The sequence below is a fragment of the Eurosta solidaginis genome, chromosome 1 (assembly GCF_040869045.1).
Source record: "Eurosta solidaginis isolate ZX-2024a chromosome 1, ASM4086904v1, whole genome shotgun sequence".
In the NCBI taxonomy this organism is placed as follows: Eukaryota; Metazoa; Arthropoda; class Insecta; order Diptera; family Tephritidae; genus Eurosta; species Eurosta solidaginis.
This window is the reverse complement of record NC_090319.1, coordinates 60,532,148-60,544,983: the sequence shown is the minus strand read 5'-3', so window position 1 is coordinate 60,544,983 and position 12,836 is coordinate 60,532,148.

Below are 12,836 nucleotides of genomic sequence, written 5' to 3'. Positions count from 1 at the left end.
CACTGATTCCCGAGTTTTTCCCGAATATCGCTAAAAGTGGTTTATGGTCGGTATGAAGAGTGAATTTGCGACCGAAGATCATTTTATGGAATTTGGTCACAGCGAAAATTAAAGCTAAAGCCTCTTTTTCAATTTGACTGTAACCTTTTTCTGTTTCAGTGAGTGACTTTGATGCATGGCTGATTGCCTTTTGTGTGCCGTCTGGATACTCGTGCATTATACAAGCGCCAAGTCCGTGTTAGGGTCTGCTGCTACGGTCTACGGTTACGGTCCACTTGGGAGCGTGTTCGCGCGAGCACACCTAGTGATGGGGCGAAAGTTGCGATAAAAAGTATCGAAAAACAAGGAAAAAAAAAAAACAGATCGACCATCACTAGCGAAAATTGCCATGAGTTTCCGGCAAGAAAAAAAAAGGAGGAAGGTTGGTAAATTGCTTGAGCAAAATTTTTGGCGGCCCTGCAATTATATATAAGGGATCATATAACACTTAGGGACACAACTTCACAGCAAAGGCGTCAAGCTCACTTAATATACTGCTTTAGTAACCTTATTGCTCACTTCAACTGCGCATCCCCAACGATACTCAACTAATCACAAAACATCCTCGCCGGCTGTGCGCGTAAGCAGGTAAATGTCCAGAAACTAGGAAAGAGTTGATAGCACAAAGTACCGAAACCGTTCATTCCGACAAATCTCGTTTCTACGCGTCTATTTTGGGTGGTAATAAAACTTACACCGGTTGTGTTGTGTGGACACAAGATCTAGTTGAAGTAGGTCGGCGTTCGCAGTCACACATAGTGAGATAAACCCCTTCCTCTACGTTTACGAAAAACACTACCACCTGCGGAAAAGCGTCCGACACCACCTCCGCCTCCAGGGCCAGCAGTACGCTGCCGCGTAATACAACTAACGTCAAAATGGCCAAGTCATCCGGCTCGTAGAGGGCAGCACGAAGCTTTATCGCCACCCGGTTCATTCGGTTACCTCGGCCCGAAGCGCCAACCACCACCAACGGCACCTACTATTATCACGAGCATCACCATCGGTAGTACCCCCCCCCCCCCCCCCCCCCCCCCCCAACCCCTTCATTAGCACCAACCACCAGACGTACCGCCACCACCAGTTGCAATGCACGTAGCAGGGCCGCGAACATAGGCCTGCGGCCACTAATGTTAACACTGACAACAGGCGGTACCACCGACAACAATACTAGCCGCAACCTTATCAGCTACGATCATAACGGCTACAACAATACTAGCCGCAACCTTATCAGCTACGACCATAACGGCTACAACAATAGTAGCCGCAACCTTATCAGCTACGGCCATACAGGCTACAACAATACCAGCGTAACAATACCAGCTACAACAACAACCGCAGGGCAGCGAACCTAGGCCTGCGGCCATCCCGATTACGACAACGAATATCAGCGGTTAAAGCGGTGAGTTCGTTCCGATACTGACTAAATATACGTATTTGTAGCCTCAACCTTGTTCTTTCATTTTTTTTATGACTGCAACAACATATAGTATTTAATATACAAACATCTTCAAATTTAAGGCTACAACCCTAGTATAGAATCTTAACATGTAATACATACATACATGCGTATACCTAAGTTAAAGAGAGCAAGCAGCATCCAGTAAAGCATTGTAGTAAAGTAAAAAAAAAAAGTAGACGTAACGTAATGTTAAGTTAAAGAGGTTTAATTAACTTAGAAGCAAGAAGAAAAAAAACAAAACAATACCAGCACTGACTGTTAAATGCAAAACAGTTTATGTTTTACTTGAACATGTAAAACGATTTCGTTAATTTTACTATAAATTTAAAAGTTCACGTTTTACTTGAACATGTAAAACGATTTCGTTAATTTTACTATAAATTTAAAAGTTCACGTTTTACTTGAACATGTGAAACGATTCCGTTAATTTTACTATAAATTTAAAAGTTTACGTTTTACTCGAATATGTAAAACGATTTCGTTGATGAGTATGATTTACCCCAAGTTTAATCTTAATTGCTTTTATAACAAATTTTCTTAGTACATATTACATATTAGTGTCATTATACTATGCGTTATACCAATTTGCTATTTTGTTAAACTCAAAATAAGTTCTACTACAATAACATAATAATTTTGTAAGGGGGCCACAATTATCGGAATTTGTATCGAAACTTTATAGCCCTAAAATATGTTTTGTGAATAACAAAAAAAAAAAAAGGGCATTAAACCAAATTTTTACTTTGTATGTAGTATATTTACTATCCATAAGCACATTTAATTAAATTTTTTTTCTCACACCAAGCGTTTATAACCCTTATCAAAAAAAAAAGGGGGCGACATAATATAGGTATAGCTTGAAATATTACGAGCAAAAGTAAGAGAAAAGAAAGGAACCCCCAACAGGACAAACTTAGCCAGACTTAAATATTCATATTAGATTTCGTTTTCAATTTCGGCCCAATAAAGTGGGAAACTGTTGGAGCATTTTTTTCTCTCCCTTTATATGCTACACGCACTTACATACATTTTCATAGCGTAAATAGCTGCTCGTAGTTCAACATTTTTTTTGTTCTGAAGTTGTTTTGGGACGATGCTATAAGCAGCCTTGTTTTGGCCTTGGAGCCTAGGCGGTAGCCCTGGTTAAGAAACCTGTACTACCGTAAACATTTTTTTTTGTAGCATACATACGTTAATAATAATGAAATTTGAATAAACTTTGTAATTAAAATGGGAATGCTGGTGTTCTGGCTCATTTAGAAGGCACGTAGGGATACCAGGTAAGGGGCCACCGGAATTTTAGGTGCGACGGTGGCCATGGATTTTGAGGGTGGGCATAGCACCGGGCGTCGCAACACCACCCGCGACGCCCCTCTATATATTCGGCCCTTTTATTTGTATTTTTATTTTTCAGCCGCTTTTTTTTTCATTTTGATTTTGAACTTGTGGTAACCGGTCATTTCCGGTTCGGTAATTTTTTTTGCTGCGTTAGATATTTTTTTTTGAATTTAAATTTTGAATGTTAACGGTCTGTCCGTGACATCCGGTTCGGTCCGATGTTGTTTTAGTTTGAATTTATAAGCGTTTTGAGTCGGTCTCTGCGCTTCTGTCAGGGTTTTTGATTTTGACAGCTTTCAGTTTTGATAGGCATGATAGGAACTTTTTTTCTGTTTATGGCGCAGGAACAGTAAGGTCGGCAAGGACCCACCCCAGCCGACAATGACTAGCCACTGTGCACCAACACATCATGCCGACCGCCTTCCTTACTGCTTCCACTGTAAATGCGTTTCCATAACAGATGGCGCCCAACGGTTTGGCGTCCGAGGCACTGTCGCGATGACAGTTGCTGAGGGCGCCATAAGAGATGGCGCCCAACGTGGCGCCTGAGGCGCTAGGCGCGGGGGTCAGTCGGGTCAACCTGTGAAGTTGACCATCCCACCAGTCCGAGTGAGCATCCACAGGAGCTGCCACCTACGTTGCGGTGGGATGGTTGGACGGATCAGGTTGTCCGGGCTGGTCATCGGGGGCAGTGGCCGAAGGGGTCACGGGACTTCACGTCAGTCCTCCGAATTTTTGTATTCACCCGATGAGGCAGTGCTGCAGGCACTTAGTTTCTTTTTGTAATTGGGTTTTTATGTTGCCGGAATGTTATCCGTAGTCGGCCAACTTTGTTCGCTAAATTGGGATTCTTATATTTTTTTTTGTAATGTTTAAATTGTTATAGTTTTCTTTAGCCGAATTTGTGTTGTTAGAGTGAGTGTGTGTGTGTATGTGGTGAAAGAACCCCAGCACATCCCACGTCCCAGGTGGTAAAGTAGAATACCACACGGACTGTGACGGGTTGAGCTGGGATTCAAAGTGGCACTCCTTCCTGTCCCACCAGACTGGGGGAGCGGTTCCGAAACCGCTCCACCCATTGCGGCGGAGGCAGGAGGGGTGTCCAGCAAGAATGGACGGGAGGCCTCAACACCCCCAACCAGTCCCAGGGGCGAGCCCCTGGAGACTGCCCCTGCGTTGCGGCTGGGCGTGTTGAGACCAACCCGTGTGTGCCTGGAGTGACCCTAGTGACCCCAACCAGTCTCGGAGGGGGGCCTTAAGACCCCCTCGAATTGCGGTTGGGAGCACTAGGGACAAGTATGAATGGATTTGTGTAGTTTTTTTTTTTGAGTTAGATTTTTTTTTGCCTGTAGCCCGAGTGCCTTCGGAAAGGGGATGCCAGCATTCCCATTGATTATATAAAACATATATATAACTAATCAATTTTTTTTGTGCAGCCTTGTCTTTTTTTCGTTAGATACGACTATCTATTTTAGTGTTTATGCTTGCGAGTTTTTTTTGGTATTTCCTCGCGCATTTTTTTATACCTATATATATATTTTTTTTTATTTTTAAACCAACCCATCGTTTAGGGTATAAGGTGAAGGGGGAATTCTGACCTTTTTTTTTTTACCCCTAACTGCATTACGCGGCAAAAGTTTTTTACCAACTACCACATAACTAGTTAAATTTTTTTTTCACCGGACTATGTCACGCGAACAGTCGTACGGCCAACCGGGCCGAAATACTCCGTTCGGGAGTGCGGGAAGCTTTCGCGGAAACCAGAACCGGGGCAGTAATAATAGGGGGGCTTTCTCCATGGCCAGGCGTCTCTTGGTGGTGCACACTCCAGTAGGGGGACAATACGGAGATCCCGCAGTAATAAATATGGGCTCGGACCTGAATGACCCTCGCGATAAACTGGACAGACCTGGAAGCACCAGTAATCCAAATGCACCCCTATTAAACGCGCATGATATCTCGGGGCTAATGACCAATGTGTCGACCTCCGCTCCAGATGGAGCTGGTGCTTTACCACCTAATTATGGAATGGGAAATATAAGAGAAGCTGCAGGTGGCAGGGCAAATGACGCAGGAATGCAGGACAAAGCTACTCGTGGAGGCTCGTGGGTGGACGGGCTACACCAACTGTTCCAGGCTTCGCAGGAGGAAATGCGGAGAGAGATGGGGTCAACCAGAACCAATATGGACCAGCTCAACGCCGCTCTCGAATCCGTGCAGCAATCAATTCATCAAAACCGGAACGCAAATAGGATGGACCTTAACCCACTTCCAACAGTAGTACCACCAATGTACCCGACTCCAAGCAGCATAGTAGTGAAACCGCAGGAGTGGAAAATCTCGTTCGACGGCACTGGGAGCGTAGCCGATTTCCTTTTTAAACTGAACACCTTGTGTGAGCGCACACAATGCACGGACGAACAAATAATGGCTAGTTTCCACCTGTTTCTTTCCGGGCGGGCCGAAGAATGGTACTGGCTGTTCACGAAACAAAACCCAAATGCGACATATGCCTTTTTGTGCTACTCATTGAAAAGAGAGTTTGGCACTTTGAAAACTGACCTCGAGATCATGATGGAGATCTCCATGCGAAAGCAAAAAGCAAGTGAGTGCTATGACGTGTTCCACACGGATATAATCTCCTTGAACGCACGCTTAAGAGAACCCATGTCGGAGCTTCTACTGATTGACATAATAAATAGAAACGTCAACATTAGCATTAAGCTGATGCTTTTCAACGCAGATGTAAGGACCCTTCATGATCTACGCGATGTAGCGGGCAGAGGTGAACAAGTGCTGAAAGAAAGCAAGCTGTTGGGAGCCACTTACCCAGGACGGCATGTAAACGAAGCACGCGCGACAGCCCCGGACATAAGGATGGAAGGCGAGGACGGCGAAATGGATCCACAGATAGAGGCGCTGGAATATCGACGCAACAGGAGGCCAGATTATTCGGGAATCCAATGCTGGAATTGCCAGGTAATGGGCCACTCATACATATACTGCGAGGAACCCATTAAAAATCCCTTTTTTTTTTTAATGTGGGTATAAGGGTGTATTTACTCCTAAATGCCCTAGGGACCATCGCAGGCAGGGAAACCAGTACCCGAGCGAGAAGGCGGGGGAACCTCGTTCGGCTTCATAGCTCCCACACCATCCGGTGCTTGAGGTGTCGTCCCGTGCACTGAACCCGAGGGTGAATCTCTGCATGGAGGCGTTGAGCTTCCGAGGTGCAGTATTACCCTGGCAGAAGAGCCCTAAAACGTGATAATAACTTACCCTGACAGTACGGACAATTCGAATAGTTCTGAATCCGAGAGTCAAACGTCCTCATCAGCGATGGGCGAGCCGACCAGAATTCTGCAACGCCAACAGAGGGATGTCGCTTGCCAAACGCAATTTCCACCAAACCTAGAAGAAAGGGAACATAGATACGAAGAAATAAGACCTACCATTTTAAACAATACTCGGTATCGGACAATATTTTGAAGTGTAGGAAGAGATACCACAGGAGAGTACAGGAGCGTAGACTGCTGCAAGCCACCACGTTAACGCTTACAGAGGATGAAAGGCCTCTCGTAAAGGCTAAAATTAAAGATAGTTTTCTTGTAGGGCTGTTGGACTCGGGAGCCAACGTCTCCATCTTAGGGAAAAACGGAGTAGAATTCCTAGAGGATAACGGCTTTGAATATCAGCCCTTACATGCGTTCGTATATACCGCGGGCGGCAACAAGCAAAAAATTTTAGGCTCAGTATCACTACCGGTCACCTTCAAAAATATCACAAAGGTTATTCGTTTTTACCTTGTTCCCTCATTGCTCCAAGAAGCGTATTTCGGGGTAGAGTTTTGGAGAGCATTTGCGTTAGCTCCCGAAATATTCCCAAGCGTAGAGTGCATAGAGATTAGACTTGTAAAGGAAGAGGAACTTAACCTCCATGAATTGTCACTAGACCGGAAATTAGAATTGCCAAAAGGTCATCGAGACGTTTCCTTCGTACGAGAAGTTAGGCCTAGGGCAAACTAAATTAGTGGAGCATTACATTGACACCGGTGATGTCGTTCCCATAAAAAGCAAACATTTCCCTCTTTCGCCACCGAGGCAAGCCGAAGCTTTTAGCGAACTAGACAGGTTGCTCGAATTAGGAGTTATAGAAGAATCAAACTCCCCGTGGTGTAGTCCTGTAGAACTGGTCCGGAAACCAGGTAAAGTTAGGCTGTGCATAGATTCTAGGAAGGTCAACGCGGTGACTAATAAAGACTCGTACTCCCTGCCCCATATCAACGGGTTATTGAGCAGACTGAAGGATACGCATTTTATTAGTGGCATTGATCTGAAGGACGCGTTCTTCCAGATCAAATTGACAGAGTCCTCCAAGGAAAAAACAGCATTCGCAGTTCCGGGGAGGCCTCTGTACCACTTCAAGGTAATGCCATTTGGCCTGTGCAATGGATCGCAGACTATGAGTAGGCTGATGGACAAAGCAATCCCTTCGCGTCTGCGAGAGAACGTCTTTATCTATCTGGACGACCTGATGGTATGTAGCACTAATTTTGAGGATCACCTGAAATTGCTAGCGGAAGTGGCCCAATGTTTGAGAGACGCAGGGCTGACAATAAACGTGAAGAAAAGTAAATTTTGTCAGAAGGAAATACGCTACTTAGGGTACTTGATAGGCAGCGGGTGCCTGAAAGTGGATCCGGGGAAAATAGAAGCAATGCAAAACTTCCCGATCCCTAAATCCCCTCGGCAAGTGCGTAGGTTTGTGTGTATGGCGAATTGGTACAGGGCGTTTATTACCAATGTTGCTGACTTGGCAGGTCCCTTGACCGACTGTCTCCGTAAGTCAGCAGGCCCGTTCAAGCTTACCTCTGAAGCTATAGAGGCCTTCGAAAAGCTAAAAGTAGCTTTGAGTTCCACCCCTGTCTTGGCCCAACCAAACTTTTCAAGGGAATTCGTAATACAATGCGACGCTTCCAAAATAGGTGTTGGCGGAGTGTTGTTCCAGGTCGATGACGAGGGCGCTGAGCATCCGATCGCGTTTGTGTCGAAAAAACTGAATAATGCTCAACGCAATTACACGGTAACCGAGCTGGAATGTCTCGCCGCCATAATCAGCGTGAAACGTTTCCGACCCTATGTGAGGGATTACCGTTTCGTATTATCACGGACCACTCCAGTCTCAAGTGGTTAATGACACAAAAGGACTTGAGCGGGAGGTTGGCGAGGTGGTCGCTCTTACTGCAAAGATACGACTTTAAAATGGAACATCGTAAGGGCACCCTGAATGTAGTACCAGATGCGCTGTCGCGGTTTGATGCCGATGAGTTGTCTTTCACTACCACACCCGGGGAAATAGATTTAGTCTCTCCCGAATTTAGCAGCAACGAATATTTAGACTTAATTCGGACCGTCACCGAAAATGAGGAATCGCTTCCGGATTTAAGATTGGTGGACAGGGTAATTTTCAAACGAGTTAAGATTCGTAAGGGAGTGGAAGGGGAAGAAGATTCGCTGTGGCGATTATGGTTGCCGAAAGGGTTGACTGAGGAATCAGTGAGCCTAGCACATGACGCTAACCGGAGTTACCATGGCGGGTGGCAGAAAACCTTAGAACGTGTTAGGCAGAAGTACTTCTGGCCGCAGCAGGCTAAGGACGTCAGGGACTACGTCCAGCGTTGTGACACCTGCAAAGCTGTAAAACATAACTAATCAGCAGTCGAGACCGCCTATAGAGAATACCTTTGCATCCGAGAGGCCATTTCAGCGATTATATTGCGATTTCCTAGGGCCATACCCGAGATCTAAGTGGCGAAATCAATTTCTCTTCATAGTACTAGACCATTTTTCAAAATACGTTTGGCTAAAGCCCATGCAGAGAGCCACCACTGTTAACGTTATAAATTACTTCGCTTCCGAACGGGGTTAGGATTTTCCTAAAAGATAAACCTGACCATACCGATTGGGATAAGCATATACCCGAGATTTTATCAGTTTTGAGAAGTGATTTTCATACGGCGATTCAGTGTTCTCCATACTTTGCATTATATGGCCAAAATATGGTCCAACATGCCTCAACGTACAACATTTTAGGGAAACTCGGCAGCCTTCGGGAAGACCAGGTTACGGTAGTAAGCCGAGCTGACAAGTTGACTAATATTCGTGAGCAGATCCGTAGAAATTTAGATCAGGCCAAAGATAGGGGAGTAACCACCTATAACAAACGCTCTAGGCAAGTCAACTATAAGGAAGGTCAGGAAGTTTTTCGGAGAAACTTTGCCTTAAGTAACTTAAAACAGGGCATTAACGCCAAATTCCTACCAAAATACCTGAAGTGTCGCGTGCTTCGAAAAATAGGCAATGCACTGTATGATCTCGAAGACCTAAACGGGAAATTGATAGGTCGCTTTCACGCTTCGGACATTCGTCCGCAATGAACCAGAAAGAACGTTTCTTTGCCAAATTACAATTTGACTTTTTTTTTATATACCTACCAATTGGACCTCTTTTTTTTTATCTGGGCGTTTTGGCGGTCGGGGACATCTCGCCCAGTATCCTCCCCGAGCACTGACCTCATAGGATGTTCACACGCGTACTCACCGAGGACCGTGAACCCCCTGGCAGTCCACGCTTAGGTCGGACTAGCCTTTCGGAGTTTGTACGAGTTCTCCAGATCAAAATGTCTACACCTTTTTTTTGTTTTGCATTCCGGTGGGAGCGATAACCACTAGAAATCATCTTTCGGAGTTTTGACGAGTTCTCCATAACAAATGTCTAATTGCCGCAAAGCCCTTTTAAACTAGGAAACAGAATTAATTCCCAACTTGACTTAGTTTTTTTTGATGGACCTATGTTGCCCGGCTAGCTTCGTAGTAGGACTTTGAAACTCTTATCTCAGGGGTGAGTCGTGCCCCACGTTGATTGGCATCGGAGGCCCCTGGCAGTGGCTTCGCACAGCGGATCCGGTTTCCTGTTCGCTTCATCGCCAGGTCTTCAAAGCGAAGCAGGTTTGTTAGGGTCTGCTGCTACGGTCTACGGTTACGGTCCACTTGGGAGCGTGTTCGCGCGAGCACACCTAGTGATGGGGCGAAAGTTGCGATAAAAAGTATCGAAAAACAAGGAAAAAAAGCAGACCGACCATCACTAGCGAAAATTAACATGAGTTTCCGGCAAGAAAAAAAAGGAGAAAGGTTGGTAAATTGCTTGAGCAAAATTTTTGGCCGCCATGAAATTATATATAAGGGATCATATAACACTTAGGGACACAACTTCAACAGCAAAGGCGTCAAGCTCACTTAATATACTGCTTTAGTAACCTTATTGCTCACTTCAACTGCGCATCCCCAACGATACTCAACTAATCACAAAACATCCTCGCCGGCTGTGCGTGTAAGCAGGTAAATATCCAGAAACTAGGAAAGAGTCGATAGCACAAAGTACCGAAACCGTTCATTCCGACAAATCTCGTTTCTACGCGTCTATTTTGGGTGGTAATAAACCTTATACCGGTTGTGTTGTGTGGACACAAGATCAAGTTGATGTAGGTCGGCGTTCGCAGTCACACATAGTGAGATAAACCCCTTCCTCTACGTTTACCAAGAACACTACCACCTGCGGAAAAGCGTCCGACACCACCTCCGCCTCCAGGCCCAGCAGTACGCTGCCGCGTAATACAACTAACGTGAAAATGGCCAAGTCATCCGGCTCGTAAAGGGCAGCACGAAGCTTTATCGCCACCCGGTTCATTCGGTTACCTCGGCCCGAAGCGCCAACCACCACCAACGGCGCCTACTATTATCACGAGCATCACCATCGGTAGTACCTCCCCCAACCCCTTCATTAGCGCCAACTACGAGCGCAACAACCACCAGACGTACCGCCACCACCAGTTGCAACGCACGTAGCAGGGCCGCGAACATAGGCCTGCGGCCACTAATGTTAACACTGACAACAGGCGGTACCACCGACAACAATACTAGCCGCAACCTTATCAGCTACGACCATAACGGCTACAACAATACTAGCCGCAACCTTATCAGCTACGACCATAACGGCTACAACAATACTAGCCGCAACCTTATCAGCTACGACCATACGGGCTACAACAATACCAGCGTAACAATACCAGCTACAACAACAACCGCAGGGCAGCGAACCTAGGCCTGCGGCCATCCCGATTACGACAACGAATATCAGCGGTTAAAGCGGTGAGTTCGTTCCGATACTGACTAAATATACGTATTTGTAGCCTCAACCTTGTTCTTTCATTTTTTTTATGACTGCAACAACATATAGTATTTAATATACAAACATCTTCAAATTTAAGGCTACAACCCTAGTATAGAATCTTAACATGTATACATACATACATGCATATACCTAAGTTAAAGAGAGCAAGCAGCATCCACTTGTAGTAAAGTAAAAAAAAAAAGTAGACGTAACGTAATGTTAAGTTAAAGAGGTTTAATTAACTTAGAAGCAAGAAGAAAAAAACAAAACAATACCAGCACTGACTGTTAAATGCAAAACAGTTTATGTTTTACTTGAACATGTAAAACGATTTCGTTAATTTTACTATAAATTTAAAAGTTCACGTTTTACTTGAACATGTAAAACGATTTCGTTAATTTTACTATAAATTTAAAAGTTCACGTTTTACTTGAACATGTAAAACGATTCCGTTAATTTTACTATAAATTTAAAAGTTAACGTTTTACTCGAATATGTAAAACGATTTCGTTGATGAGTATGATTTACCCCAAATTTAATCTTAATTGCTTTTATAACAAATTTTCTTAGTACATATTACATATTAGTGTCATTATACTATGCGTTATACCAATTTGCTATTTTGTTAAACTCAAAATAAGTTCTACTACAATAACATAATAATTTTGTAAGGGGGCCCCAATTATCGGAATTTGTATCGAAACTTTATAGCCCTAAAATATGTTTTGTGAATAACAAAAAAAAAAGGGCATTAAACCAAATTTTTACTTTGTATGTAGTATATTTACTATCCATAAGCACATTTAATTAAATTTTTTTTCTCACACCAAGCGTTTATAACCCTTATCAAAAAAAGGGGGGTGACATAATATAGGTATATCTTGAAATATTACGAGCAAAAGTAAGAGAAAAGAAAGGAACCCCCAACAGGACAAACTTAGCCAGACTTAAATATTCATATTAGATTTCGTTTTCAATTTCGGCCCAATAAAGTGGGAAACTGTTGGAGCATTTTTTTCTCTCCCTTTATATGCTACACGCACTTACATACATTTTCATAGCGTAAATAGCTGCTCGTAGTTCAACATTTTTTTTGTTCTGAAGTTGTCTTGGGACGATGCTATAAGCAGCCTTGTTTTGGCTTTGGAGCCTAGGCGGTAGCCCTGGTTAAGAAACCTGTACTACCGTAAAAATTTTTAAATAAATAAATAAATAAAATACGTTAATAATAATGAAATTTGAATAAACTTTGTAATTAAAATAGGAATGCTGGTGTTCTGGCTCATTTAGAAGGCACGTAGGGTTACCAGGTAAGGGGCCACCGGAATTTTAGGTGCGACGGTGGCCATGGGTTTTGAGGGTGGGCATAGCACCGCGCGTCGCAACACCACCCGCGGCGCCCCTCTATATATTCGGCCCTTTTATTTGTATTTTTATTTTTCAGCCGCTTTTTTTCATTTTGATTTTGAACTTGTGGTAACCGGTCATTTCCGGTTCGGTAATTTTTTTTTGCTGCGTTAGATATATTTTTCTAATTTAAATTTTGAATGTTAACGGTCTGTCCGTGACATCCGGTTCGGCCGGATGTTGTTTTAGTTTGAATTTATAAGCGTTTTGAGTCGGTCTCTGCGCTCCTGTCAGGGTTTTTGATTTTGACAGCTTTCAGTTTTGATAGGCATGATAGGAACTTTTTTTCTGTTTATGGCGCAGGAACAGTAAGGTCGGCAAGGACCCACCCCAGCCGACAATGACTAGCCACTGTGCACCAA